Genomic DNA, 7,548 nt, shown 5'->3' with positions numbered 1-7,548 from the left:
ATGGGAAGCTCAGGCCACAGGTTGACTCCGTGGCCCATGGTTAACCATTCAGTCTCTGCTAAGGCCCAGTGACAAGCCAAAAGCTGTTTCTCAAAAGGAGAGTAGTTATCTGCAGAGGATGGCAGGGATTTACTCCAAAATCCTACAGATCTGCACAGTGATTCACCAAGACGGGCCCGTCCTTCTAAGCAAGGATGAAGAAAAAGGCATTGGTCAGATAAATGGTTGCGTACCAGGTACCAGGAGGTGTGTTAATTTGCAGTTCATTCCTCCAAGGAAACTCCTTTTCCAACTGATTGGCTGCTCACATCAGATCACAAAATGGAGGCTGATTACATAATTTCTGCCAAACCCCTGAGAATCATGCCCTAACCAAACTGACACATAACATTAACCATCACAGTGGTGATGAAAATGTTCTGAAGTAGATACTGACGATGGTTGAATAAGATTGTAGAAGTACATAAAGCCACTATGCTACATGCTTTAAAACTATTAAAACATTTTATTTTATGAGAATCTACCTGTTAAAACAGTATAAAATGACCTGGAAAAATACTACAACAAAACCAAAGAAATTCCCACTCAGGTGAGTTGAAGAAAAGGTGTGCTTCTGGAGCTGATATTCGCTAGCTGTGAATGAGGAGTGGCTGTGGAGGACATGCAGCAAATGACTCAACCTCTGGTGACCAAGGCAGAGCTGGAGATGGAGGACCTGGTGCTCTCTGGGGCTTTGATGTAGAGCAGTAGCAGGATTGACGTCAGCAGGTGGTCTGGGAGCTGGTTCTGAAAATGATCCATGTTGGCTCTGTCCCCGGGAGCTTACAATCTATCTGTAGGGGAGACATCACAGCTCCTTCCTAGGGGGAGGGAGAGAAATAAATGACTGAGAGAGAGAGGGAGAGAGAATAAAAGACAGCCAAGAAACATTGCCCCAGTGGGGTCATTATGAGTTCAAATCGACTCAGTGGCACCTTACAACAACATTCTTGAGAAGCAAGTCCCTGAGTCCAGTCCACACCAATGGGATGGGGTCACACAGGATATGGAGACCAGGAGTTAGGATAGTTGGGATCCGCAGTGCCTGTGAGAAGAGGCACTGGGTCAGATACTATATAATGGGAGTTACTGGAGGGTTTCATGGAGACGATGACAATATCTGACGTTCATTTAATTCTAACCCCATCCTAGTGCAGATTGGGAAATGAGGCCAAGAGTGGAAGTGACTTTCCCAAGCTCACACCACCAGGGCCCAGCCCTCTTTGGAGATGTACTCCATGCTGCTTCCCACCCCTGCTTGAAAATCTTTCATCTCTGAGTTCGTGCATTAGCTACATGGGCAGATTACCCAATAGGCAAGATAAGCACGGTGAACACCACATCTCTGCTGTGGCAAAACCCATGTGAAGTTGCTCACTAAAGATTAGTAAGTAAGCACAAGTAGACACGTGCTTAGCTTGCTTACAGGGTCATCTGCCCCCTGTCAGGGATTGTATGTTTGAAAAGAGGCTTTGATTCTGTAGGAAGGTGCTGAGGGGTTGGGAGAGACAGATGCCAGCCATACCTAGAAGCAGAGTACTGGATATGAAGGAAAATACGAAAAGGTAAAAATGTTCATTACAGATGATCTGGGGAGCAGGTAAGGCCTGTCCTTACCTTGCCTATTAGATAATCCACCCCTGATTAGCTTCAGGTAATGCCAACCCATGGGTTCTATAGATATTATCTCACATATACCTGCTGATGTCCCTAGGAAGAAGACACTAGTATGATCCCTACTGTGTGGGTAAAGGGACTGGGGAGGCTCTGAGAAGCACAAAGACTTGTCCAGGATCACAAACTGGTTGAGAGGGATGAGCTTTGTTTGAACCCAGCTCTGTCTGCTCAAAGCTGGGACCCTGGCTACACCCAGGCCTTCTCCAGGTTCTGGGGGCAGGGGGAGGGCTGTGTTGATGTCACTGTGTACAGTTATGGAGATGGCATGGGAAGAGGTGAGCATTCAGCAGCCCACAGGGGACTTTGGGGAGGTCTTAACTGACATCAGGCCCAAGTCAGGAGACCAGGCCATGACCTCACTTCCTTGACGACAGAGTACATAGAACTTGGAACCCTGGTAACCAGCCCCCTATCCAGCTCACTTGAGTGGAGACACTCAAACTAGGAACATGTTTTCTTGTTGTCTCCCATCTTCCCTTGTTTCAAAGCTTGAGAGACCCAGGAGTTCGACACTTTCACCTAGGCTGAGACATGGTCTTGTCTCCCAACCACGGAAGCTCAGGCCATTTACCAAAAAGAATCCGAAGGTAACACAGGGTGGCCCAGGGCTGCCAATCCAGGCCAGACCACCACTGTGATCCCACCTGGGCAGCCCCACACCCCTCCGCCAGGTCATACCATCCCCCAGGCCATGCCAGCCCTTGTCCTCATGGGGTCCCTGGTAACGGGGGGTGGGAGGAAATGTGGACAGATGTGATGAGGCAGCAAGTTGCTGGATGAGGCAGGGTCCATTTGGGAGAGAGATGGTGGGGGTCAGGGTAGGAGGTGCCATGTGACCTGGGGAGATCTGGGAGAGGAGGAGTGATAATGAGGATGGTGAAAATGGGGCTGATACTTGAGGACTAGAAGATTGTGGCAACCCCAAGCTCCACCCCCATGGCCTCTCACCATACTGGGTTCATGGGGCTGAGTCTCACTGTGGCTGGGACTAGTCCATCAGATTGGGTGCCTTGGGGAGGCTGGGGGCTAGGCTGGCAAATGTGGAGGCCTCTTTTATTTCTCTGCCCTGACCACCCCGATAACACAGAACACTGGGATGTAAGTCTACCCAGGGGTTCCAGTTCAGACCAGGCCTTAGGGAGGTCACAGGCTGAGTGAGCACTCTCACCTGGGTCTCTTCTGAGATCCAGCTCACCCTGAGTGTGGCAGTCAATGTGCAGCCCTAGCTGCTGGCATTGCCTTGGCCACCGCTGACCCTGTGCCAGTCCAGCTTCTACCAGATCCTGCTGCAATCAGATCCTGATTTTTCTATCTGTGGACTTGGTCAGGCCTGGATGGTGCTGCCCACAGGCCAACCTATCCAGCATGGGGGAACTGGGAGCTCCTTGGAAGCACAAGGGCTTGAGGGGCAGAGAGGGAAGCAGACAGCTCAGAGGGAGTCTTGATGCCTCCCTGGCCGCTGCTGTCACTGTCTCTAGAGAACAGCCCGCAGGAGATCCCCAAGGAAAAGGAGAATGGCGTCATCTACTCGGTCTACCCCAAGAAAGGGGCCAGGAAGGGCTGGCACAGGTGCTGGGTGAGTGCAAGGGGAGGGGAGTGGCATCCCCACCTAGGGACCCGAGATGAACAGAGGGGGCCCAGGGCCCAGACACCACCCTGTAGACCTCAGGTCGGTCACAGAACTTTCCCTCTCGAGGGTCACCAGTCTCCTCCCAAAGGAATCAACCTTTCTCCCCCCTCCCCCTCTACTGCCCTCCCTGCCCTGGCCAGCTACAAAGTCACTCTTCCCATATTTGTAGGAATATCAGAAACAAGTTTTTTATATTGTTGTCACTTCATATCAGCCCATGCATCTTTTGCATGTTGCTGCTGTTTTAGTGTTTAACTTCCAATGCCAGGGCCCCAGGCAGCAGTCGGCTGGACTGTCCTTCCACACCTTCTCCCAGCCTCACATATCATCACACTTAGCAGGCTTCTTTTACCCTAAAGTGCAGGGCTCAGGCTATGACACACCTTTTTCTACAACCTGCAATCTTGCGGAATACATCACGTGACGCCTTCAGGTCAGGGGCTGTATCCTGACTCGCTGCAGAATGTTCCAGAAGGGAGGCCGGTTCCCACAGTGACTGAGCCTCTCGCTGCTGCTGGCCCTGGACTGATTCCTTCTGCCGCCCTTTCAGCAGGGTTGCAGGAACACTTATGTGTGTCCTCATACACTGACCCACCCAGGACAGACTCCCAGGAGTGACATGCTGGGGGAAGGATGTGCACATTTCAAGTTAGGATCACTAGAGCCAGACTCCTTCCCCAAAACAGTGGTTGCAGTCCTGTGGCCCAGTAGTTTGTGACAATGGGTGTGTCGTGCATTGAGCCAGTCCCGCTTATTAGGGTTCTTTTCCATTTTGCCAATCTGCTGGCAGGGTGGCAATGGAACTGCAGGGTGGCTTTGAGGTGCTTCTTGGCCCTGAAAAGCGGAGCCCCCTCTCACTCCTTTACTGGCCCTTTGGATTCACTCTTTCTGAGTCATTTGTTCAGATCCTGGATCCTGTGGGGGTCTCTCTCCCACCCAGGGTCTCCAGGCTCTCACCCTTGACTGGATCTTGGTGCTCCCTAGCCTCAGGTTCTCAAAATCCCCTTTAATGTACAGAAAGAAAAATCTGTGTCTTGCTTATCTCATGGGTGTGTCTGCTCTGTGCACTGTCTCCAGCTAGGAAGGAGTGAGCTTACACCAGACATTCCCCCCTGAGTCAGGAGCAGAACAGGCCTCATGTAGCACAGAGGGAACATCACAGAGCCCTAGCGTCGGACGGCTCTGGGCACTGACTAGGTGACTTTGAGCAGACACTAGACGTCACCAAGCCTCTGTTTTCTCATCTGTGGAATGGGGTGTTTTGTGAGGACTCAGTGGGATACAGCTCTTCCTCCAGGGTGATACCATGGTTACTTAGTTAACAAAATCCCTTCAGGTTCCTAATGTTTTTAATCATCCCCCACCTCCAATCCTGCTTGGAAAGCCGAGGGCTGTTTTCTGATCAAGGCACTCGTGTTCCACCTCCTGCCACAGGTCACTGAGGGAGAGGGAGTACCTGGTCTGAGCTCTGGGCCCCCAACCCTTCTGGTGGTTCATAAGGCTGCCTCTGACAATATGTCCCTCCTCTGTCCCACCCCAGTGTGTCTGTGGTTCTGACGAGTACTCAGATGAGGCCTGGGTGATGAAAACCATCAAGGCAGGCTCACTGTTCTCTGGTGGAGCACTTGGTGCCCGCCTTCCTAAAGGGTGACTTCTCCTACATCGAAATATTCCTTGGGACCTACAGAACCTATGCCACCACCCAGCAGGTCCTAGACCAGCTGTTCCAAAGGTGAGCACCCCGTCCTTCACAGCCCAGTGCAGACTCTGACCCCTACCAGTTCTGAGTCTGGAGAATGTCACTTCACCACTCAGAACCTATTTGCTCCATTGAGAAGTGGGGTGGTAAAGGACAAATTAGCTAGAATTACTGTCAGGACCCAGTGGGACAAGCCATGGAAAGTGTGTACTGGAGCCTAGCTCTTTGGTAAAGCGTGTTGGAAGGGCTGGGATGTTCACATTTATTATTTTCTTTTCCCCCATGAAGAAGCTGCCTGCCTCACCCCTCACTGACTACGTGCCCTTGAGCAAACCTATTTCTTATTTGTGAAGCAGTACTGAGATTCAATTTAATGTGTCCTTGTTCCTGGTCGACTCGACTCGAAGGCAGTGGGTTTAGCTTTTTTTTTTTTTTTTTTTTGTCCTTGGTATAGCCAGAACAGGGGCCCCTCTTCCTGGAGGCTCGAAGAGCGGCCCCAGGACTCTCAGATACCTGGGAAGGTGCTGGTTGGGTTCACTCATTCACCAATTAACCATGAAGCCCCTCCTGTTGCAGACACTGTTCTAGGCACTTAGTATCATTCAGTAGATGAAGAAGATAGGCAGCCCTGCCCTCCTGGGCCTCCATTCTAGTCAGTGAGTCAGACAGGAACACCAGACATGTTAAGCAGATAGTGGCCACAGTGCATTCGATGTGACACCCGCATGCCACCTCGAAGTATGGATGTAACCACCCCTATTCTGCCCAGGACGGTGAACTCCATGACCAGCCAAAAGGGTGAGTGGACTTTAGGTGGAGAAAAAGGGGCTCCTGTCTATATATACGGATGGAAGCTATAGGAGTTCTGTGTCTGGATTGGGGCTGGGCAGACCCTGGGCCCCACTAGAGGAATGAGTTTAGGAGCACCCCCTGCACGACGTAAGCAGTCATAGAGCTGGGGGTAGAACCTAGGCATCCTGTGGAGCAGAGGGGAGGCTGGGGGCTCAGAAAGGCCCCTGAGAGAACCTATCCCCCCACAATCCCCTCCCCTACTGGGGGGCCAAAACAGGAGGCACGGAGGGCCAGGGGGTGGAGAAAATTGCTCCCAAATCCTGATTCCCAGTCATGGCTGCTCAGCTGCATGTGGGGCCTCTGTCCTGGGGGAGAACAGTGTCCATGGGAGAAGAGGCCCTCACACACATGCAGAGAACCAGGCAGCATGCTGGTGGGCACGCTACAGAGGAGGGGCCCTATGGCCTAGGCATCTGGGTCAGGGGATGGACTCTGTGTGTTGCCCAGCATCAGATAATCCTGGAGCACTATTGTGTGTCAGGGTTTGAGGTGAACATGCAGACAGACATCTCCATTCCCTTAGAGGGTTACTGTCCAGTGGGGAGAGGGCCAGGGGACAGAAAGAGATGTAATTCAGGCTCCCCGAGCAGGGAGAGTTGTACAGATCATTGATGGGGAGCTCCCTAGGATGGAGGCTGTGTGGTAGCTCTCTGCTCAGTGACCAGGCCTGCCACTGCCAGGATAGCCAGAGGGTGTGATGCAGGGTGGTGCTGAGCTTTGGAAGGACAGGCAGACACAGGGCCCTTTGCAGGGGTGCCCTGGGAGTGCAGTGTGATGGGAAAGCAAGGCCTCTGACCCTGCTCTTTACCAACCACCCCCAGTGTCATCTCTTTTATCCTGGGCACATGGCTGAAGGAATACTCAGAGGGTGTGGATCAGCCCCCACACTTCCCTTGCCTAAAGCTCCTGGTAGAGTATGTGCAGGTGAACATGCCAGGCTCACATCTGGAGCACCGTGCCCAACTTCTTTTGCCTCAGCTGGATCAAATGGAGGTTACTGAGACAGAGCCAGAGGGTGAGGAGGACTGGGCATGCCTGCATATGAGCTTGTGAGGGTGACATGGGAAGATCCCCAGTGGCTGGGGTTGACCTATAGCGCAGAGTAACCTCAGACCCTCCTCTGGTGGACCACAGTCTGGGAAGACTTCCTGGGGTGGCAATCTTGGGAATGGGCTTCTCTTGATGGCAGTGAGATGTTTTCCATCATTGGAAAGCACGAGGAAAGGCAGTCATATTGATGAACATTTCTCCCTAGCAGCTCCAGAACCATGGCCAGCACCAGTTGTAAAAGTACCTCAGGATCTATCTTTGCCCCAAGAACCGGCTCCTGCACCATGTCCTGTGGTATATTCTGCTCCTGTACTGGCACCGGAGCTCCACAGCCTACCACCTATTTCATTGCCAGCTCCAGCACCGGCACCAGATGGACAGCCGGCTGGAGGGGTGGATTCCCATCCAGGGTCACCTCCAGAACTGGCTCCCGGACCACTGGCTGATGTCAGTCCTGCTCCTGCTGCAACACTGGAGCTCCATACCACACCAGCTATTTTATCACCAGCGCCTACACTGGCATCAGATCAAGAGTCAGCTGGAGGGTCAGAGTCTTATCCTGGGCCACCTTCAGAGCCAGCTCCTGGACCACTGGCTACTG

The sequence above is a fragment of the Loxodonta africana genome, chromosome 22, assembly GCF_030014295.1.
Source record: "Loxodonta africana isolate mLoxAfr1 chromosome 22, mLoxAfr1.hap2, whole genome shotgun sequence".
NCBI lineage: Eukaryota > Metazoa > Chordata > Mammalia > Proboscidea > Elephantidae > Loxodonta > Loxodonta africana.
Note: the sequence above shows the minus strand (reverse complement) of the source record.